This window comes from Schistocerca gregaria, chromosome X, assembly GCF_023897955.1.
Source record: "Schistocerca gregaria isolate iqSchGreg1 chromosome X, iqSchGreg1.2, whole genome shotgun sequence".
In the NCBI taxonomy this organism is placed as follows: domain Eukaryota; kingdom Metazoa; phylum Arthropoda; class Insecta; order Orthoptera; family Acrididae; genus Schistocerca; species Schistocerca gregaria.
The window spans coordinates 489,679,472-489,704,319 of NC_064931.1; the positions used below are offsets into that span (position 1 = coordinate 489,679,472).

General features: G+C 42.9%; 1 protein-coding gene across 1 annotated transcript in view; it reads left to right on the top strand.

Moving 5' to 3' along the window:
- Positions 1-2,969: 2,969 nt before the first annotated feature.
- Positions 2,970-24,848, top strand: part of LOC126299183 (spectrin beta chain, non-erythrocytic 1) — a 440,083-nt gene continuing 418,204 nt past the window's right edge. Inside the window, exon 1 of the mRNA XM_049990953.1 lies at positions 2,970-3,075. The gene's annotated coding sequence lies outside the window, so the exon portion shown is untranslated. The remainder of the gene's footprint in view (positions 3,076-24,848) is intronic.

A 24,848-nucleotide genomic window follows, 5' to 3' on the forward strand; every position in this document is an offset into this window, starting at 1 on the left:
TTACCAAGGCCCTGGTTTTTACTTTCTCTCTTTTTCAATTCTATACTAATGCAAGACAACATGGATATACCTCTACTGTTATCAATCCACTTGTCAAACACAACTGTAAAGTGTCCGCAGATCGTGGTCTAGTGGCTAGCGCTGCCGCCTCTGGATCATGGGGTCCCGGGTTCAATTCTCACCCAGGTTGGGGATTTTCTCTGTCTTGGGACTGGGTGTTTGTATTGGTCTCATCATCATCATCATCATCATGATCATTCATGACAGTGGCTAGATTAGACTATGAAAAAACTTGGACTGTGTAAAAATTGGGACTTTGTATGGGCACTGATGACCGTGCAGTTGAGCGCCCCACAAACCAAACGTTATCATCACAATTGTAAAGCTCAATTACACTTACAATACAGAGTATTAAAATTTGAAAAAGGCTGTCTCAACTGGAACCTTGAGCAGGATGGTGGTGGATACGTATACTCCTTGGGTAATTAAATGTTCAGTGAGAGTACTGTGGTCTTTCACGTGTGATAAGTTTAGCCTATTAAGAAGAAATTCTGGCCTACTATACTGTGCAAACAACAACAAAAAAGGAGACTTGGTTAGGGAGTCAATCTTACATAAAAAGATCAATCAGCCCAATCAATGATACATAAAACTACCAATATGTATAGACACCTAACCTGTTCCATGCTTTGTTAATGGCTAGAACTCATGACCTCATAACATCTGCGACTTTGACACAGATGGTTCGGCGTACCTTCTGGTTGTGTTTCCAGTGGAAGCTTATGGCCACCAGACACACTCACTGGATGCATCTTTAATGCTGCCTGTTTTTAAAATCTGGTGTCATGTTAGGCTATCTGGTTTGTGAGTTATTAAAAAAAATGATTGTCCTTACAACCTTGCATAATAGGTGAGTGCATAATAATTTAAAAAAACAACTAAAGGCAGAACATCTAAGATATAGCACTAGCTATGATGAATAAAAATGGGGTGGCAACTAGTTTGGAGGGACTGTCATGGTATCCTTGTGGATTTATTTCAGGAAACGGAAATGTGGATTTGAAATCTACTTCACCCAGATATGTGTCTTTTGTGTTAAGTTCTGTGCAACATTTCGCAGTGAATAATAATCACATAACAAATACTCACCGCATTCATGCTGTCTTTTTTGCTATTGATGTGGAATAAAATGTGGGCATGTAGCTCAGTTTAAGTGTCATATTAGTGATCTGAAGGTTCACGGTTCAATCCATGGCTTTTCATAGGAATATTTTTCTAGCAATTAATGTAACTTCTTAATATGTGTAATATGTCAGATTCTACGTTAAAATGCAAGGCTCATCATAACCGGCTTGTCAGATTACTTCCTTAGTCAGAAAAAGACAATGCTGTGCCACCTCCAACATGATGATGCAAAATAAGGCATGTACTACTAAATCCAACATTGCATTTGATGACTACTTACTTTTGCCATAACTAATGTTTGCATGCATTATGTTTAAATTCTTTTGTTACATTTCTCCACAAATGCATAATAATCCTTGTGCGATTGTAATATAAAATATGTGATAGTAATGGCTCAGTGTATTGCAGTTTAAACTCTAATAGCTTGATTTTGGTTGTGGCAATACCATTCCATTGGACTGCTCAGCAAAAATATAGTTTCATGTACAATTAAACAAATTCTTCATGTTTGTTTTTTGAAGTGGTTGATGTACTATTTCAATTAAAAAACATACCAAATAAAAAATATTTCATGAAAATCCATCAGATTTGTGGGAATTTCACTATGTTTGAATATCATTTGGATGCTTTCCTCTTCTATTTACTAAAATAAAATGCCTTCTTTATGTTAGCTTAACAACAAAGTATTAAATTTACACTATTTGTTAATTATAGAGCCGTGGTCAGTTGCAAAAATTGTGTTATGTGGCCGTTTTGATATTTTAATATCTCCACATAACTTGTAGCCGTTTAGAAATGTGTTCATTTTTAGTTCCTTGTTAACTGAGTATCAAGTAATTATTTTGAATGAGTTCATTAAAGTACTAATTACCTGCAAGTTATATTAATATGCCTATGATGTACTATTTTTACTATCATTATTAAAACAATTTGAAGCATATATATTTGTAATTTATCTATGACTAGACTTTCCCCCTGCTTCTCCTGGGATGTGCAACTTCTCTGTGAATGATTGGCACACCACTACTAGATACAATAGTGTAAACTCTCCTTTCAGTCATACATATTTCTAGAGCTTTTCCTACAATCTACTAATAATGAAAATATTGAACACGTCCCTCCACTTACAATTATATAGTGTTGCCACATAATACAAGAATATGTATGAACTCCACAATATCCATATGTTAACGAAAAGTAATGAAATGGATAAATTATGGTCAGCATATTGACGTGTAGTAACGCCTTTTTCATACAATGTATATAGCTGAATTATGGTGACAGCACTGGGGAATCCATTTCAAATTTGATATTGATTAAGATTCAAGCTGTAATAATGATTAGACAGTAGTTTGCCTATTTGTAGGGCGCCTCTTTTATTTTATTCTCCCCATAGCTACCTTGCTTACGATTGGGCTAACTAAGGGTTGTGGGTGGAGTTACAGTTTCATTTTTATATCCAAAACAAAAACCAGCGTGGAAGAAGGAATTTCTCAAGTATGTGTTGTATGTTTCTTAGCTGACTTACTATCGCTACACACACACACACACACACACGAAGAGTGGTTAAAGTTTAATAAGCGAGGCATATTATATGTCCACCAGAACAACGTACTTCATCTGACTAATATAAACATTTTATTCGATACGCAGCATCTACTATATCTGTTTCCAGCCACTATTGTTTGTTTTCGTTTGGTGAAGTTCTTTGCACATGCACACGCCTCAAACCGAAGTGGAATGTCTTTCCTCTACATAGCCTTGTTGACAATTCGAAAGTTGAAGGTTTCGAAGGGAAGTGTGTGCGAAGCTGTCAACGTTGTGTAGTATGCTGTGTTTTGTAGTGTTGTGAAGACACTCCTCGGTGCGGAGTATTTTTGTTCTGTGAGGGTAAGGATGTTGCTTGTTGACATTTTTATTCAATGTTTTTTTGTAACGGAGACCCATTCAAAGCAAAACACACTTTGCGGGTTTATTCTATTTTGCATTCTAGCGGCCTTCGTAAAATAACTGAAGAAAACCAGGACAGTTGTCTAAATGTGAGCGATTAAGGACTAAATACTGTTGACAAATGTATTTTTTAAAGTGTTATTGATAAATAATAAAAATTGTTGGTGAAAATACGGTACTTTCTTCATGGCATCTGTTGACTTACAGATGTTGAATTTAGCGTGCAGTTGTCAGTTTCAAGGTAGTTTGAAGTTATAATGACAGTGTTTCTAAGCAAATATTAGGGAAGACAATATCCATTTTTTCTAAGTCGACTTTAAAATCTATTACAGGTAGTAGTACACGAATGCTCATTCACATCACCCGCCCATACTCTTATCAGATAGCTATACAATACTTTGACTTGGCGTGACAGAGATGTTTCATGCTCTCTCTCCTTTTTCTTGTTTACGTTTTTGCGGGGTTAAAACTGAGCGCGAAAGGAATATTTTTACCTTATTGAAGTTACCTGGCTAAAGATACAGCCGCGAATAATTTACGAGCGCCTACTTTTGACAGCAGAGCAACATGGAATAGAATACTTTGAATCATTTCCGCTGGCAGTACATCTACAGGACCTAAATGTGAATGGCATAAGGTTTCCTTCTGACCAGTAGCTTAGCTGAAATCATCCATGCATATGACAGCCAATAGGTTAACTTGTGCTGCAGTCTCTCTTTCTAGTGACAACTTTTAGACATAAATAATTTAAATTCATTTGTCACTTAGCTATTTTAAAGTGTTAGCATGAATTATACATTTTATTTAAGTTTCAAGCAGAGTACCGATAAATGGGATTTTTGTAGTTTCACTCTGCTACCTGTATGAACCATAACAAATTGACATGTTGTGACAACATTGCAGGTGAGAAACATTATTTTCGACGACAGTTCCTCCATGAAGTAAACAGAATTTGACAATCGGACTAGTTTACTGATCTGAAACGCATTACTCCCATGGTAAGCATGTGTGATTTCGTCTAAAGAAACGACAATCAGTGCATTATATGCTTTTAAAAAATTTGTTTTAACACCAAGGTAACTGCTGCCTTTTTGAACGTTTTACAGGGAGCCAAATGCTGTTAATGTGCCTGATACCACAAAATATACGTCGTTAGTTACTCTCGTCTGTTAAGTATTGTTTCAGTAAACAGTTGTGCTGTTTTCTGTACTATCTGAACGACACCGATCTGTAAATTTTTCCCCGGCAGCTTCTTGGCTTGCTGGTGTACCTTTCGGTTCACACATGACGGCATGTGGAGAATGTTAGCGGGTCATTGCCCCCGCCTCATTATCCCAAGCTAGTAATGTTTATCGTCTTATTTTTGTGATACACCTTAAAATGAGTTCTCAGAATAAGGCTTAAGTTGTTTGCCATTCCTGTGTGAAGCATGACATGTAAAATTCCTTGTTCAATTATGCGGTACGCGTTTATGGTTTATTTCCATTACGTGGATGTTTGCAACAGCTGTAGCGTTGTTTAGCGTTGAAATGTGAGCATTTGAGTGTTCATTGTGTAAGGGATAATACTGTTCTACAGTAATGTGTTATATTGTTAAATCAAAATAGTTCAGATAGAAAAAGAACGTACAATCTGGAGTCTTGACGATTGGGAAAGCGTGTTCATAATAATGTGCAAAGGTCTTTTTCGTGCACTGCAGCTATTATTTCCTAGTACTTTTAGTATGTTGTTGTAAGTCTCAATGATAGACTTGAGTGAGACGACACTGTTCAAGAGAATATCAGTAACGTAGAGGAGACCGTGTCCGATACTTACCCACAAACATATTAAATATGGGCGGACTTTACTAAACCCTTAATTACTTTCACACTGAGCACATTTGGAGACAGACAAATGAATGGCTAACTGTATTACTCGGCAACGACATTTCGTACTAAGTTTGTTCGTAATTTCTATCGTGATTCCGTGGCTACTCATCCAAAGCTGCCACAGGTTTAGTATGCATGTACGGACAAGTGTCTTTTTTTATTTATTATTCTCTGTCGAATGAGATATTGCGTACTTATCGAATGAACTGCACGATTCCGTAAATGTGGCTTACAAGTCCATTGAACTTTTCTATCGTTAACGTGCGTTAAGCCCATTCGGAAGACAGAACAACAGGCTTAGTATACAGATGGGTATTAAGGAGCTCGAGTTGCAAGAACATATAGATTAGATTGTTTTGTCCAGTTCAGTGAAGATTCTCAAAACTCTTAAACGTCGTAAAAATTGAAAGCCGAAATCTTATTGTAGAATAGCGGTAGAATATACATCTACACAAGGTGTAGTAGTGGGAGGTTTCGTTAAAGTCCCGTGTGACCTATTAAATAACAGTAAATAGATTCACAGAGAAAAACTTAGCACCAATGCACTGAAGTTCTGGGCGAAGTTTGGAAAGCACTTTTTGCGCAAATGTGTAGTGCCAGTTTTCTCCTCCATCTAGGCGGAGAAAGTTAATCAGCACAGGAGGAATTTTTAGAACGTTTTCTCATTTGCCAACGAACTTTGAACAGTGTTATCCATCCGTTCCTCGTTCCCGTACCGCACTGTTTAATGTAGTAGCGACGGGTACAAGTTCTATCCGTTAAAATATGAAACTGTCATCAACTCACAGGCCGGTTTGAACACCACACTGCTTTACTAGACACGGTTCGTATGAAGACGGTGTGTCCTAGCCTTCCTCCAGTCTGAAATGACTGACACAGACACTTACAGGAGGATCTACGGTTTAACGTGTACTGTGCATCGAGTCATTTTCTCATTACCAAACGTTGTCAGAAGTGACAGAAATGACACAAATTCTAGAACTGATCGGGGGTCGAACCTCAGTAATCTGGTACTTAACCACCGAGACACAGATAACTAATGCTCCTTATTTATGTTAAATTACGGAAGTTCTGTAACCGAACGTAATGCCGTAAAATAGTAAACTCCTTTGACTTATCTACGTAACACGCTGGATTATGTGCAGCACAACAGGGTTCAGCCCCCTGTCACTTCGGTCATCGTATAGGCTTTCCATTGGTATAAAATATGGAAAAACAAGGCATCTCGTGAATCTTATCATACATCCTTGACAAAACTGCAGTACCATAAACTTACAGTGAGAATGGTATAAAGTTTGACGAATATTCAAACCAATACGAAGCATGAAAATAATTTAACTTCCTGTGTCTGTATATGTATGTGTGAGCGCGCACGACCGGTGTAATGTTACATGAGGTGAAATGTTGCTTGTCTCAATGGCAAAAGCGCCATTTGACCGAACAGGAGAGGATGGTTAACATCCATACACTTGAAACGTCCTGGCAGATTAAAACTGTGTGCCGGACCGAGACTCGACCTCGGGACCTTTGCCTTTTGCGGGCAAGTGCTCTATCACTCTAGCACTTCCCCGCGAACGGCAAAGGTCCCGAGTTTGAGCCTTGATCCGGCACACCGTTTTACTCTGCCAGGAAGTTTCATATCAGCGCACGCTCCGCTGTAGAGTGAAAATTTCATTCTAGATCCATACACTTGGTTTGTCACGTTGCGAAAGGACAGCCTGTACGTGGTGCATTACTGCGGTAGCGTGTAATGTGTGCCGCGAAGAGAGCAGGCCGAGACGAAATCCTAGTACCTAGTTGACCACAAAATGTGTCCTCGGCAATGAGTGGCAGGCATAGAACCATTGATTTTGCCCAGTATCCATTGCAGCTGAAGTGTGGAGTCCTATAGAAGTTATCTCAAACATCTTTCACAACTAATTTCATGGGTTCATTGATTTGATGTTTTGGCATGGAAACAATTTCATAAGGGCTTATGCTTTCTTAATTTTTTATTCCTATACGGTACGTCTATTTGACAAAAACTTGCCCTCGGATACCCGAGCACGTTGACTTGCCGCTTCCAGGCTTTGAGGAGGAGAGCCTGCCACGGGTCGAAACCGCCTGGCGGATGAAGGCGAGGGCTGGCCCGCTGTTGGCCACCAACTGTCATTAACATAGCGAAAATCCGTATAATAATGCCGATCCCGTAGAGGAACGGTAAAAGACGAAGAAGAAACGGCGTCATATGTGGACAAAATTTCTTTTCAGGTGATCCATTTCTGCAGTTTCCAGGAACATTAATGTGTCTGTAAAACATATTTTTAATGGCAACTTCTCATTGCAAAGCATTTGACAATGTGCGTTCAGTTCACGTCATCCTCTGTTCTGCTTCACATTTCAGGCGGTTTCTAAAATGAGGGTGCACTTGCGCACGCACTAACAGCCTAGCCCGACTTTGTTTATTTTAAATCACATATTTCAGATAGCTTGTGTTTGTTCCCCACATCTGAGTTTGACTTCCACATTCATCTGTCTGGGGTGCGCCCGTAAGGAGAGCCCTCTTTCAGATTGGGCGGCATCATGTGGATATTTGGCGTCATCAAATGACCACAATTATTAGCCGGTAGCCACAAGGCTCACGCAGGCTCTTCAGACAGGCCACAATTCGGTGCGGATAGTTACGATCACAGCGATTTTTCCTACTTCGCCACACCATGAGAGGAAAACAAAACCATGCGACTTGCAGATACTTACTCCCCTTTGTTCCTATTTTGTACCCGAACGGATGAAGGATCATCTCTCTACTAAGCCAGTGGGCTTTGTAGAGGACGTTGGTAACGGATTTGTTGAACTCTTCCATTAGTAAATTACAAAGTAGTTCCATCTTAATTATAACATCAAATTCTACCCAGCCCGAAGTTTACTTCCCCCAAAGCTGACAGATAATGAACCACACAAATACTTAGAGATTCGTGGGATCCATTTCATATGTTGCACACATTGAGGCCCATCAGACATCAAGTTTGACATCAGCATATTCATTCCCCCTTTTGAAGGGGATTCAATTCCAGAGTGGTCTAGTGGCTAGCATTGCTGCCTCGGGGTCCCGGATTCAATTCCCAGCCGGGTTGGTGATTTTCTGTGCTCGGGGACTGGGTGTTTGTGTTGTCTTCATCATCATCATTTGTGACAGTGGCTAGATTGGACTGTGAAAAAATTGGACCTGTGAAAAAATTGGACCTGTGAAAGAATTGGACCTGTGAAAGAATTGGACCTGTGAAAGAATTGGACCTGTGAAAGAATTGGACCTGTGAAAGAATTGGACCTGTGAAAGAATTGGACCTGTGAAAGAATTGGACCTGTGAAAGAATTGGACCTGTGAAAGAATTGGACCTGTGAAAGAATTGGACCTGTGAAAGAATTGGGACTTTGTGATTCTTCAGTATCTCCCGGCATATTTCTTGCTAGAACAGTCAACGGGTGTGCTGCTGATCCATAGTGTTAAAGAGGCACAATACTTCCGCGATCAGACATGTCGCTGACGAACTGAACTCCTGAGGGCGGGCGGCCGTCTTGCCTCTCCCCCTGCGAGGTGTTCTCTCCGCGGTCCGCGCCCGTGTCCACGCGTCGGCGGTCGCTGAGATGCTGGTATCGGAGTCTGTGGTGGCGTCGGTGTAATTGCCTCGTCCGCCTGTTCGTTTTCCTTGCTGAGTGTCTTTTTAATTAGACTCAGTGCTGGTTCCCATGCCTTGCTAAGGTTACAGTCGCAATCTCGGCTGAGAGTCAATTCCTGGTAAGAATTTCGATAGCCTTTCTAACGGCGCTGCCCCAGTATTTTGGTATCTGTGCCAAGACCCTGGTATGTTGGTAGTCCATTTCGTGATTTTCGCACAAACAGTGCTCTGCGACCGCCGACTTGTTGGGGTACCTAAGTCGAGTGTGCCTCTGATGTTCTCGGCGACGATCTTCGATGGTGTGCTCTGTCTGTCCAACACAAGTCTTCCTACACGACACGGAGTCTGGTATATGCCGGTCTTCCGCAAACCGAGATCGTCTTTGACACTTCCCAATAATGCTAGTGTTTTATCGGATGGGCAAAAGACAGTTCCTACTCGGTGTTTTCTCAATATTCGTCCTATTTTTCCCGATAGTGCGCCAGTATACGGCATTAGGCAGTGAATATCTCTTCCTCCGTGACTTCTTCCGTCTCCACATGCTGTACTGTAGAGGTAGGCCGGAGAGCGTGTCTGATCCGCCATTCCCAGTACGCGTTTTTCCGGAATACAGTTTTTAGGTGTTCCAGCTCATGGGACAGACTCTCTGCGTCAGAGATGGTGAGTGCCCTGTGAACCAGTGTTCCTCTGCGAAGGGTGGTGGCAGCTATCCGCATGCAAATACATGACGGTGTGCGTTTTCTTCTTGCATACCCCGCGGCCCAGGGTGCCTTCGGCTCTTGTTCTGACCATGACGTCCAGAAATTGTAATCCTCCTTTTGCGTCGGTCTCCATAGTGACGTTGATGTTCGGATGTATGGAGTTAGGGTGTGTAAGGAAGTCTAGGAGCTTGTCCCTTTCATGGCGCCAGATCACGAACGTGTCATCCACGTAATGGAGAAAACAAGTACGTACCTTTTCAGGCACGTTCTGACAGCCACATACTTTCGCCTTTGGTCGCGAATTTCTATATGGAGTACTTCGAGGAGGAAGCTTTAGCGTCATCCAAATGGAAACCTGCTCTCAAAGACGCTCACCTCACTGATGGCTGTCCTCTAATTCTTCAAGGTGACTATGCTTTCTGTTGGATGTGTACTGACATTAGAGAGCATCAGGAAGCTTCTGCACATTGGTTCACAGACATGTCTTCAGTGAATGGATTTCCCTCAATACTATGTTGGAAGTAATGACAGTGAAAGCACAAACAATCCAAATAATCACTATTTGTACTGTTTTTTAGCTCCAGGCCAGACATGACCATCAAATACAGTAACTCTCCTCCTTTTTTTCTCCTACTTGGGGAATTCGATGTGCACCATGCGCTTTGGGTTAGTCCGGTAGGGGCATTCTCATTAACCAGCTTCTTTCCCATATGTATCTCTCTCCTCTCAGTGATGATACTCGCACCACTTCAGTGCTGCTTGTGGTACCTTTTCTATTATCTCCTACAATCTCGTTGCTTTGTTACAGTGAACACTGCATGACAATCTTTTGTAGTACCCCTGTCACTTCCTTCTCACCGCCTGATAGACCGCTTACCACCTTGGGCTCTTTGGAGAGCCAAGTGGTAGTTGTACACCTCTTCTGTCACTCATCACCCCCCTCTCTGTCAGACTGCTCGGACGAGTTTCTGGAAGAATTCTTAGACATAATCACCTGCATGACTGGAGCTGTCAACCACCTTTCTATGGTCTGACTCCGCTGGTGGCCAGTGCCATAGTGGACCAAAGACGTTGGAAGAGCCATTCAATATCATTGAAGAGGCTTGCAGTGTCTCAAGTGACATTGCTCACAGACGACCCTCATCACTTTTAAGTGGCTCCCTACTAACTCTCGCTATATAATTAAATATCTTAAGAAGGAAAGCTGGGAATTACGTCTACTTCTTGGGAATGTACAAGTCATCACCCCTGGCAAGCTCCTTTGTCTTTTGGGCCTTGGGTTTCGTCCTTCATGGTGGTATACGAGGTCTGTCAAAAAAAAATCCGAAACGTTGCTAATTTCGCGCCAATGGTGCGTCGGAGTGAAATGCGGTTGGCATTCTTGCACATGCCTGTGTTTAGTGTGTAACCACCGGAAGCTTTATTGCCGTATGTCTGTTATTATTTAGTAGTGTATTGAGTAGGACGTTGTGTCGCACAGTTTGCGAATTTCGAGATGGCAGAGTTAGTGGAGCAACGCGTCTGGATTAAATTTTGCATGAAACTCAAGAAAACCTTTACAGAGGCATACCAAATGATGCAGGAAGTCTACAGTGAAGAATGCTTAAGCCATAATCATAGCTGGGGATGGGACATGGGTCTACAGTTATGATTTGAGACCAAGTTTCAATCTTCACAATGGGTTGGAAAGGTTCTCCAAGATAAAAAAAGCTCGTCAGGTCAAATGTCAAAGTAATGCTGATGGTTCCTTTGACATTGAAGGATTAGTTCGTCATGAATTCGTGCCACAGGGACGAAAGGTTAATCAATCGAAGCCGGCGAGAAAGTATAATAAGGAAACGGCCTGAAATGTGGCGAGACAATTCACGATTCATGCATCACGATAACGCACCTGCACATTCATCCCTGTTGGTACGTGACTATTAAAAAGTCGCTGTTTTGCCTCATCCTCCTTGCTCTCCAGACCTGGCCCCTGCGGACATTTTTATCTCCAAAGTTGTAAACCCTGTTGAAAGGACAAAGATTTGCAGCGATAGGTAAAATAAAAGATTCGCGGGCAGCGCTTCGCGCGATCCAGCAAAAGACACACAGACTACTTCCGGAAGCGGAAACGTCGTTGGGACTGGTGTATCAATTGTGGAGGAGAGTATTTCCTGGGAAATCATGCACAATAAGTAAAGGCAAGCGTAGAAAAACTTTGTGGACAAAGTTCTGGAATTTTTTAAACATACCTCTTATCTACTTATGCATAAGTTCTTACCAAACAAGTCACGACCTTCTTTATCACAATGTCAGTGTCTTCTTACGTGACTACCTTTCTATCGCAGGAACGACAAGTTAAAGACATCTCCCCATCCTTTACCACGCTACTTACTTATCCGAATTTTATAATGAACTTTCCGCTGACTAGGAACTGCTTGAGGCTCTTATTCGTCCCATGATATGGTCGCAGGCTCTCATTAGATGCATAATCATTTCACCCAACGTCTGAATGTTAGTCAAAAACTCCGTTACACAGTGTTTTCAACATATTTGCCGAGATAGTATCATCGTCCCCATCTGTAAACTAAGAAAAACACAACATTTGTCGACAGCTACCAATTGATTAGCCTTACTAATGTGCTCTGCAACTAACTTGAAAGGATGGGTTATTGAATCACTATGGATTATGGGAAGGATGATCCACAACTGACCATATGTTTAGGCTGCAAAGAGCAATACAACAGGTTATTTCTAAGTGCAAACTCGTCACTCCAGTCTTTTTTGACCCATGTTAGATATACAATACTGTTTGGTGCCACCACATTGTACTTACCATCCGCGACATGAGTTTTCGAGGCTCCCAACCGATTTTATTCGTCAGTTTTTATCCCCCACCTTGTTACAGGTTAGAGTTGGTGTGTGCCACTTAACTCCCTACGAGTCCAAGAGAATGGCATCCTGTAGGACTCTGCACTTATTATTACTCTTCTTCATTGCCGTAAATGAGCTAGTGACCTCTGTCAGACCACTGGCCACCCCTGCACTGTATATCGACGACTTTTGCATGTGGTATAACTCCCAGCCTATAGCCTTGACTGAACTCCAGCTCCACGACGGCATGTCCACTTGAACCCCTTTCCATGGCTTCCGGGTCTCGCCTGCAAAAACGCGAGTCATGGCTTTCTGTCATTGTGCCATAGTACATCCTGCAACAAAACTCTACTTGGGTGCACAGTGCTTTGACGTTGTTGGCCTGTCGTGAATTTTGGGACTCCTTCCTTTCAGTCACTCGTTGACCAATTTATTTTGTCAGTAGAAGATAGCAAAAGGAAGGCCAAAGTTTTAAATTCCACGTTTAAGAAATTGTTCGCGCAGGAAATCGTACAAACGTACCGTCGTTTGACTACCACACTAAGTCCCGTATGGATGATGTAGTAGTAATAAGCATCCCTTAGGTCCAGATGGAATCATAGGTCGGTTTTGCAAAGAGTACTCTACGTCATAGTCCCCTTACTTAATTTGCATTTATCGCGAATCTCTCGACCAGTGCAAAGTGCCATGCGGCTGGAAAAAAGTGTCGGTGACTCCTGGATATAAGAAGGGTAAAAGAACGGACCTGCAAAATTACAGGCCATTATCCTGAGCATCGGTTTGCTGCAGAATTCTAGAGCATATCCTGAATTCGAATATAATAAATTTCCTAGAGACCGAAAAGCTCGTGTCCACGAATCAGCACAACTTTATAAAAGCATCGTTCATGAGAAGTCCAGCTTGCTGTTTTCTCACGTGATATACTGCAGACTATGGATGAAGGACAACAAGCTGATTCCGTATTTCTAGATTTTCGAAAAGCATTCGACACATGACTCCACTCAGACTGTTAACGAAGGTATGTGCTTATGAAATAGGCTCCTAGATGTGATTGGCTCAAATACTTCTTAAGTAATAGAACCAAGTACCTTGTCCTTGACAACGGGTGTTCCTCGAAGACAGGAGTACCCCAGGGAAGTGTGATAGGACCGTTTTTATTTTCTGTATAATAGATAGTTTGGCGGGCAGGGTGGGCAGCAATCTGCAATTCTTTGCTGATGATGCTGTGGTGTACAGAAAGGTGTCGAAGATAAGGAACTTCAGGTTGATATAAGATGACCTAGACTAAATTTCTAGTAGGTGTGATGAATGGCAGCTGGTTCTTAATGTAGAAAATCGTAAGTTAATGTGGTATACAGCATTAGTTGTGTCCTGCTTTACACAGTCAAGTCATTTAAATATCTGGGCATAACATTGCGAAGCGATATGAAGTGGAATCAGCATGTGAGGGTAGTGGCTGAGATGGCGAATGGTCGACTTCGGTCTGTTGGGAGAATTTTTAGGAAAGTGTGGTTAATCTGTAAAGGAGACCGCATATAGAACGCTAGTACGACCTATTGTTGAGTACTGGTCGTGTGTTTGGGATGTGCACCAGGTCAGATTGAAAGAAGACACTAAGCAATTCAGAGGCGAGCTGCTAGATTTGTGGTGCTGGAAGGTTTCTTGATGAATGGCAGCCCATTCTTCACGGATTGTTGCACTAAGGAGAGGTATAGATGTCGGTCGGTGAGGCCTGGCACGTAGTTGGAGTTCCAAAACATCCCAAAGGTGTTTTATAGGATTCAAGTCAGGATTCTGTGCAGGCCAGTCCAGTACAGGGATGTTATTGTCGTGTAAACACTCCGCCACTGGCCGTGCACTATGAACAGGTGCTCGATCGTGTTGATAGATGCAATCGCCATCTCTGAATTGCTCTTCAACAGTGGGAAGCAAGAAGGTGCTTAAAACATCAATGTAGGCCTGTGTCCATGAAAACACGACCACACCATAGCACCACCGCCTCCGAGTTTTACTGTTGACACTACACACGCTGGCAGATGACGTTCACCGGGCATTCGCCATACCCACACCCTGCCATCGGATCGCCACATTGTGTACCGTGATTTGTCACTCCACACAACGTTTTTACACTTCAGTCGTCCAATGTTTACGCTCCTTACACCAAGCGAGGCGTTGTTTTGCATTTACCGGCGTGAAGTGTGGCTTATGAGCAGCCGCTTGACCGTGAAATCCAAGTTTTGTCACCTTCCGCCAAACTGTCATAGTAGTTGCAGTTGATCATGATGTAGATGCATGCTCAATTGTAGGCGCTCTTCCACTGTCCTGTGTCATCTCTGCTTCATGCATATTAGATTAACCCATAGTTTTATTTTATATAACGAGCAACCCCCACATTGTAGATGCAGAGCCTTGCCGACAATAGCTCACATGGTGGAATGCCCGCTCCTTTTGGCTATGTTAGCTCAGAGCCATTTGAACCTCCTGTCTGGACCCTTCCGACGACTATTACAGAGTGTTTGCTTTCAGATGTTTCACGCTGTACATTCCAACGGCTGTCGGTTCGGTGGAGTACAAAATGTGATTCGTCTGAACAGGCCACCTGTTGCCACTCACTGGACGCCCAGTTTCGGTATTGACGTGTATTTTCTAGCCTTCGTCGCCGATGAACAGCAGTCAGCATTGGTGCATGAACCAGGTGCGAGCTGCGGAGGGAGGTCCATACACAGCATCATTCGCTGGACAGTCGTTAAGGAGACACTGCTGTTAGCGCCTTCGTTCATCTGGCGATCATTTGCTCAGTAGTTGCACGTCTGTTCCCTCGTACAGATCTTCGCAGCCCTGTGGTGCACCACCGTTGCCTCGGCGTCGGGTTTTGTATACGCCATTTTACATTCACGCTATACTTCAACCACGGTGGCACGCGAACCGTTTACAAACTTAGCTGTTTACGAAATTCTTCCACCCTTGGCTCGAAAGCCAATGATCATGGCCTTTTGGACGTCAGAAAAATCGCTCCCCTTCCGCAATACGACGACAGCGCTGTTTTCCGCATTCCCGTGACACGCTTTATGTACCCTCCACTGCTACAGCTGCCACATACCCTCTGTGAGTGGTTATCGCACGTTGACGTGTTAATGTGACTGGACCATGTATATCCTCACTGGTCATCGTTAATTATTTTGCTGCAAAAATATCGGTATACAGGTGACAAGGCGGAAACAACTGAATCCACTGTGGAGAAACAGTTTCTCGGGTAGTTCGTCCCTAAAACTAAATTGCAATACCAGTGGGAAGCTTTATTGCTGTATGATGGTGAAACAAACACTAAGCTACGAAAGGATTAGTGGTTGAACAGGTGCTCAAACTGGAGTTGGGAGAATGCAAAAGAATATCTGTGGATACCTCCTGCTGTCGTGACATTGTCTCCAGTACATGCGGTTTATGTTTGTATATCAGTGGTTTTGTAATTCCCTGATTCTTTTCCGCAGTCAGCGTTTAAGTTGTTATTAGTGTGTTGTTTTCTCTAAAGGTGAATTGTCAGGTACGCTCCAGACGTGGAGCAAGTCAAATTTGACATTTGCCATCAAGAGCGTTAAAGACGTCTGTATAGTGGAAGTAAAAGTGGAATTGCTGAACACGCAATTGATAGAAGAAACTGTCGAATGTCTTGAGGTACATTGTGTTATTTGTGTTATTTTCGGCCATGTTGTTGTGGTACAGTCGTCTCCAAGATTTCATTCGTTTAAACATCCCGTGGGAACGTAATACAATTGGATGTTGACGCAATGAAATTTCTACAAATAAGGATGGTTTAATGAACATATTTTATAATCAGTGCGTTAAAAGTTATGTTAATTGAGGTGGGAAGTGGGGGCGTAGCTGTCCATCGAGACGCATTTGTTTGTCGCTAAGTAGCAAGACTGTCTTAACCCGTGGCTCCAGTTCAGAACCAAGCTGGGAAGAATAACTTTGAGTACGAACGAAATGTTTCCATTTTACTTATTGTATAGTAAAGATGGCTAGAAACGTTCTAATCTGTACCAACTTCCCAACGTATGTCGTCTCAGTCAATACAAATATTTGGAAGCTATACTGAAACGGAACCTAACGGTTTATGTTGTGAGAATAGATTCCACAGATCGTATGGCCTTCCACTGTAAAGTCTTTCTCCATGTAACACGTTTCGTGGTTTGGATAGACGCTAACATTAATGCAATCTTATTCCGGCGCTGTTAAGTTACTTTGATTGGTCGGCACGTCGATTTATCAGCCCTAACTTCGTTTCGTGTGTGGACACATCGTAGCAAAACTAGACGGTTAACAACGCTCATGGAAAGACCTCGTTAAGAACAAGACTGTAGCTCTTTCAAGATCTCACTGTTGGGTACATCGGGCTTCAGGGGCGTGTAATATACCACCGACAAAAGCGATGGATTAAGCGGTTGGTGGAAACGGGACGGCTGGAGAGGATTCCAGCTACCGATTTAGAGGATGCGGAGGGAAAGGATGCTCTGCCCGCTGAAACCTAACGCGAGGGCTGCTATTTTACGGCTTTGCATTTCCGAAGTGTGACTAGTTTCTAGCGATCATGAGTGAGTGGTGGCGACAGATGAAACTCCTCATTACATGACGGATGCGTTAGTGGATGATCTGCCCCTTTTTGTTTAGCGTTGTTCAACCTCATGTGGTTTCTGGTTCTATTTACGGATTTGCTGCTGAGAACAGGTATGATCAGCCTGTGAGTGGGCGTCTTTATCTGGTTGGAATGCTCTCAGCAGCCGGTCAGTCCGAATGCGCACCGATAAGCAACAGCGAGCAACTGATAAGTATCCTGTGTTAAACATAGCTTGTCATTTTCGAGGATTACTTGCCTTATTTAGACTTTTGTCATGCTACTTTTATATTTTCCAAAAATTATTTAAAACATGGAAATTATAAACGTAAAAATATATATGCTTTTTAGTAAAATGTTCCGTTGGGGGAGGGGTATAATGACCCCTTTTTATCTACGCCAGGATGGGACAAACACAAACTCCTCCAGCACGCAGCTTGCTACATAGCAGCACGGGTTATGTTAATTTTTGTAAGCTGCTAGTAAACATTTCGAGATGTGAGGTCGTGGTCCAAGTCTGTTCTTGACGTTTCGTCCAGGACTGCGCTGGACATCCTCAGAGGCGTTTCTCCGCTAGTATTGAGTGCCGCAACACGACGTGACATTGACTCGATTAATGTCTAAAGTAGTGCTGGAGGGAACTGACACCATGACTCCTGCATCGCTGTCCAAAAACCGTAAGAGTTCGAGTGGATGTTGATCTCTTCTGAACAGCACGTTACAAGGCATCCCAGATATGCTCAATAATGTTCATGTCTTGGGAGTTAAGTGGCCAGTGGAAATGTTTACACTCAGAAGAGTGTCCCTGGAGCCACTCTGTAGCAGTTCTGGGCGTGTGGGGTGTCACATTGTCCCGCTGGAATTGCCCAAGTCGGTCAGAATGCACAATGCATATTAATGGATTCAGGTGATCAGACAGGATGCGTACGTACGTGTTATGTCATAGTCGTAGCTAGACGTATCAAGGGTCCGATATCACTCCAACTGCATACGGCCCCACACCATTAAAGAGCCTCCACCAGCTTGAACAGTCCCCTGCTGACATGCTGAGTCCCGGGATTTATGAGGTTGTCTCCATACCCATACTTGTCCATCCGCTCGACACAATTTGAAACGAGACTCGTACGACCAGGCAACATGTTTCCAGTCATCAACAGTCCAAAGCCGGTGTTGACGGGCCCGTGCGAGGCGTAAGGCTTTGTGTCGTGCAGTTATCAAGGGTACACAGTGGGACTTCGGTTCCGTAAGCCCATATGGATGATGTTTCGTTGAATGGTTCGCCCACTGAGATTTGTTGATGGCCCAGCATCGAAATCTGCAGCAATTTGCGGAAGGGCTGCACTTCTGTCAGGTTGAACAGTTATCTTCAGTCATCGTTTACCCATTTTTGCAGGAACTTTTCCAGCCGCAGCGATGTCTGAGATTTGATGTTTTACCGGATTCCTGATATTCACGATACGCTCGTGAAATGGCCGTACGGGAAAATCCCCCCTTCGTCGCTACCTCGGAGATGTTCTGTCCCATCGCACGTGTGTTCCAACTCATTTAAATCTGGATAACCTGCTATTGTAGGAGCAGTAACTGATTCAACAAGTGCGCCAGACACTCGTTGTCTTATATAGGCGTTTCCGAACGCAGCGCCGTGTTCTGCCTGTTTATGTATCTCTGTATTTGAATACGCATGCCTATACCAGCTTCTTTGGCGCTTCAGTGTAGTTTAACTTCAAGTATTTACACAATTTGCTTGATGTGTCTGTTGTGATGTCAGTCGGTACCAGCACCGTAACTCTTGTTGTAAATTAGATGGAGGGGAATTAAGTCATAGGAAATGACAGGCTTGAGTATAACTGTACAACGGATTTTCCCTCAACACTTAAAATGTCGTCTTATCTACAGGGTGAGCCACTAACTATGGCCACCTAGAATAACTCCGAAAGTATGTGGGACAAATGTTGCATAGGACAGCGGGGGCCATAATATGACGTTGGTTTTTTGTAGCTGGGTGGTGTCGCGTCAAAGGTATGGAGGTCAAGTATATATACAGGGTGTTACAAAAAGGTACGGCCAAACTTTCAGGAAACATTCCTCACACACAAATAAAGAAAAGCTGTTATGTGGACATGTGTCCGGAAACGCTTAATTTCCATGTTAGAGCTCATTTTAGTTTCGTAATTATGTACTGTACCTCCTCGATTCACCGCCATGATTTCGTCGGGATACTCTACCTGTGCTGCTAGAACATGTACCTTTACAAGTACGACACAACATGTGGTTCATGCACGTTGGAGCTCCTGCACATTTCAGTTGAATTGTTCGTACGCTTCTCAACAACAGATACGGTAACCGATGGATTGGTAGAGACGGACCAATTCCATGGCCTCCACGCTCTCCTGACCTCAACCCTCTTGACTTTCATTTATGGGGGCATTTGAAAGCTCTTGTCTCCGCAACCCCTGTACCAAATGTAGAGACTCCTTGTGGTCGTATTGTGGACGGCTGTGATACAATACGCCATTCTCCAGGGCTGCATCAGCGCTTCAGGGATTGCATGCGACGGAGGATGGATGCATGTATCCTCGCTAACGGAGGACATTTTGAACATTTCCTGTAACAAAGTGTTTGAAGTCACGCTGGTACGTTCTGTTGATGTGTGTTTCCATTCCATAATTAGGGTGATTTGAAGAGAAGCAATAAAATGAGCTCTAACATGGAAAGTAAGCGTTTCCGGACACATGTCCACATAACATATTTTCTTTCTTTGTGTGTGAGGAATGTTTCCTGAAAGTTTGGCCGTACCTTTTTGTAGCAGCCTATATATATATATATATATATATATATATATATATATATATATATATATATATATATATGGGATGCTATAGTTTGTTACTTATTTTCTGATAGCGGTTATCGAAAGGAATCCAGTGGTATGTAACAGTAAGGCCTTTGAAGGTCACAAAGCTGGCATGAAGGTCCATTTACAGAAGGTGTCCGAAGTAATGACCATTGGTATCAGTGCAGTGCTGCAATCTTCTTATCATGGATTGAGTGGTGTTCCTTATCACTTCGGCACTAATCGAAGCACATGCTCTGACAATTCTCTTTCGTATATCGTGCAAATAGTAAATATTCGCCGAATACGTCGTATCCATCTAACGTGTCATTGACATGTAAACACCATTCGACGGTTTCGCAATACAACACCTATAGGAACGGTAAGACTAGTGAGACGCCCGCTAAACCCGCTGGGCAGAACAGGTAAGTAGGATTGTGGAAAGGGCCAAATAAGGTTGGAGTCAGTTCCACCTTCTAATTGTAATTTAATAACATTTACAACCAAAGCGGCACACAGCCGAACCTTTACCAGATAACTCTCTCACGGATGAAGGCCTCCAAACAAAAAATCTAAAAAAGTCAACAAGATTAAAAGCCAATTAAAATAGCTATAAAATAATTAAAGAACACTACAGCAAGATAGATATAACAAACATACGCAACGTGCAATACCAAAGGCTGAAGGCCACAAAATTTTAAAATATAGTAACCATAATCTTTTAAAGGCAGAAGGCCGCAATGTTTAAGTTTAAAAGATAAATTTAAGAATTAATTTTGCAAAATTTTTAAGAAAAAGAAAAAAATAACCATAAGCTTTAAATTTTAAGTAGCTGAAAACATAATTAAACACCGGTGGCACTCAGAATCCTCGAGGGAGATCGGTCTGCCCCCGTTCACTTAGGCGAGACAGGTGGTGAGCCCAACTACACATGATCCGTCGGAACCCAAGCAGGGGACACATACGGACCGACCGACACAACGACTAGCTTGCCACCAATCGGTACATGAGAATTCAAACACAAAATCTCCCCGACAGCGAACCACCGAAATGAACCACAACATGAATGGGCGTGGCTTGGGTACTTCAAACCACTACTCAACCCTGACGTCCTGGGTCGGTGAACCACGAAACTCGTAGCTATCGGACAGCTCCACACACGTTCCGACACTACGCAGGGACCGGCAGCGGACCCAGCCGACTACTAAGCGCGGAGGTATCTTCCCTGGTCCACAGCAACCGACAGATTGCCCGCTGGACCGTCCGCGACTGCTGCTCCGTCGCGGCAGCACTGCTGGTGTGTCTCCCACTCACTTCCATACACACGACGGCGGAAATACTGGCTCGGACCCAACCATGCAGAGCGAACACGCCCACTGGCTACCAGACATCCATGCCCTGGGAAGAGACTGACCTAAGTTCCAGAAGGTGGTAATTGAAGGGGCCCACAAGCGCTGAGAATCAGTTACACGTCGCCCGATTTCTCAGAGCCAATACGCCGACGACATTTAAAATAACTTGCCAATCAATATGAGACAAATTATACACACAGCCTGGCAAATACTTGCACTAGGTCCTGAACGATACCGAACAGTAACTAAACATGCACGAAGACAAATCGGGAGTCGATGCACACACCCATAGCCGGCCCATGAACGATCGGCGAGCGAAAACGCGTCGTCCGGTTGGATGACCGACCGACGATCCACCAAGATCGTGGCCCGGCTCAGGTAATGCGTGGCGGAAATGGTCGCACGAGCCATGTCAACGCAGAGCTCACTGCTGCTCCAATCAGACTGCACTAATGCCGCATTGCAACTCCCCGACTGGCAAGTCCGGACTGCGCTTCTGACACGTTCCACCTGAGTGGCAGCCCGAACTCCCGACACGAACTCCGGAGCCGAACTGGCCTACTATAGACAACCACCAGGAAGTAATAGCAGTCGAGCAAAGATGCTACGAGAGGGGATATATCGATACGCGTTGCTAACGCCGCTCATGGTCAGGCAAAGCAGCAACTCAGTGACAGTAGTAATTTAACGTAGTGAGGAGGTGGAAGTACGTTAAAAACAGGGTGTAAAATAAATGATGACGGGAACATGAGACACGCACGGTTCAACTAGAATAGTAGAATCAAGCGAATGTGAATGATGTGTTCCTTCGAAGAACAAGTCGATATGCTTATCATTTACGGAGAATGTCAACGAAATTCAATGAGAGCTAGAGACTTATATGCTGAAAAATGTCGTCAACGTACTCACCCTACACGTCGTACATTTAAATATGCCTATGATAAATTGAGAACAACTGGATATTTAACGCATCGGAAACATATCCGGCAAAGGAAAGTCATTAACGAGGAAACGGAAACCGGTATTCTTTACCACTGTGGTTAGAGATCCTTGTGTTCGCATCAAATCGCAAGGGAATCTGGCATGAGCCAGAGTAGTATTGTTCGTGTTCTGCATTGCCATAAATATCATCCTTACCATATCAGTCTCCACCAAGAATTAACTGATTCGGATTTTATGCGTCGCATTGAATTCTGCTGATGGGCTCAACTTCAGATTCAGAGGGATGACACATTTATTAATTTGAATTTATTTACTAACGAGGCTACATTCACGAACCATGGAAATGTTAATTTGCATAACATGCATTACTGGGCAGCTGAAAATCCATGTTGGCTGCGCCAAGTTCTTCAGTCTGGAATTGCGTGACTACTACGGTCGCAGGTTCGAATCCTGCCTCGGGCATGGATGTGTGTGATGTCCTTAGGTTTGTTAGGTTTAAGTAGTTCTAAGTTCTAGGGGACTGATGACCTCAGATGTTAAGTCCCATCATAGTGCTCAGAGCCATTTGAACCATTTTGCGCCAAGTTGCACACCATAAACCGTGGTCGGTGACTGTATGGTGTGGGATTCCGGAGGACAGAATTATAGGCCCCTATGTCATCGAAGGTAATCTTAATGTAGGAAGTAGACCACATTCCTGCTAGAAACATTAGGTCTGTTATTGGAAGAAATTCCTATAGGAACAAGGAACAGAATGTGGTAGCAACACGATGGGTGTCCCTCACATTTTTCGCTGATGGCTAGAAACGAGTTTGACACAATTCATAAATCGTTGGATTGGGTGCGGAGGAGATGTGTCGTGACCGGCTGGTTCGCCAGACTTGACGCCTCTGGATTTTTCTTGTGGGGATTCGTAAAAGATATTGTTTATAGAGACGTTCCAACTACACCTGAAGATATACGATAGAGAACTGTCAGAGTTTGTGCTTCGGTGATAAAGAATACCATTCAATCCATGATAAGAAGATTGCATCACGGCATTGATAACAATTGTCATCACTTCGAACACTTTCTGTAAATGGAGGTTCATGCCATCTTTTTGACTTTCGCTGACATTCAAAGACCTTATTGTTACACGTCGCTGGATTCGTATCGATAGCCGCTATCAGAAAATAAGTACCAGACTGTAGCATCCCATTTTTTTTATTATTTTTTTTTTTTTAGTTGACCTTATCTCTGAAGCGACCCCATCTAGCAACAAAAACCAACGCCATAGTATGGGCCCCATTGCCCCATGCAACTTTCGTTCCACAAACTTTTCAGCTCCTATCATACTTTCGGAGTTATTCTTGGTGGCAATAGTTAGTGACTCACCCTATATAGTAGGTACGTACGTCATTCTGTTTAGAAGTTAAGAAATTTAATAATGCGTATATTGATTTCATAAATAACTCAAAATCATAAGAGGGAGCCCACTGCATCCCCACTATAGATATAAACTTCTCATCAGTTGTACTGTAAGTAGGCTGTTTAGGTTTATATGTTGGTAAATTTTTCTAAGGGGACGTTTCAGTACATCTACGTCACAAACTTCAAATAGCTAATCACTGCAAAATCGGAGGATGTATTTTGTATTACTTATAAGTGGCAACTCCGGCTCCCACTTCACTTCTCAGAGAAGTTCGGAGTCTCTGGATAATTGTAAATTCTAACGTAAATTTGGTACTCAACTTGGGAAAAGCAAAACGAAACAAAACTTACAACTACTCTTGATAAATAGAGAAACGAGTCGCAGCTATATTGCCATACACTGCTGCTGAGCAGCCAGGCAGATATATTTCGTGCAAGAGTCGCATGCGATGCATCACATTTCCTGGGATTTCCATGCGATCAGCGATCGGTCGCTGCTTATTTGCCCGCGCACCGGCGATCAGCGAAGCGATCGGTCGCGCATACCGTGACCGGAACTTCAAACTTGATTTGTGACCAAAGGGTACATTTCCGGACATAGGTTCCTTATAGAAATCTTATCTATCAGATCCCCTCTACAACCCATAGAAGCCTGTAGTAGGAATTGTGAAACACCTTCTATACGTAAAATACTGACGGATCTCAGGAACCTCCGTACGCAGCGTATTCGTCACGCCAACTGGCTTGTGATTTCTACCACAACCTCATATGCAGGAAGTGGGGAAAACAACCTGCGAGATGAAAAATTCATGCGAAAATCAGTTTCTTAGAATTCAGGATAATCGCTATCCCAGAATAGTTGATATAATCTACTTCCGTGAGTAATTCGTGAACGCGCCAGATTAGAACTGTCAACATGGGCGCAACTGAAACACACAGGGAAGCGTAGAGCGTTAAATAAAGTTGTCTCTTTACTCTCAGAATATACAATAATTAACAAATGGCAGTTTATCAACATGACGTCTGCCACATTTTCGTATAAAATATCACTTCTAATTGCCCATGTACCACACCTCAAGGCCGTACATGTTTGCTGAAAATTGTAAATGTAGGTTTAGTCACTGTGACCTTTGATTGTCTGAGAGGCAGAAGTTTTGCTTATTCCCAACTAGTCTTACTATCGATGTCGCTCAAAATTTTAATAAAACAGCAAATGAAATATTTTTATTTGAATTCAAGCTATATTCGTCTATTTGAATTTAAGTAGAATTATATTACTGATTAGTGGGCTGTGCTTCACAACTGATTCATAGAACTGGTTCATAGAAGGTAATTCATGTGAGAATTATGTCTGGAGAGAAAACAGTGGTAAAATTTACTGCACGTGAAGGAAACCAAAGATTATTGCTGTGTACTAACTGTAAATTTCGTAGTCAGATTCGCGGAAATAAAACGGGTAAAGCGAGTAAGTTTACTGTTAGCAGTA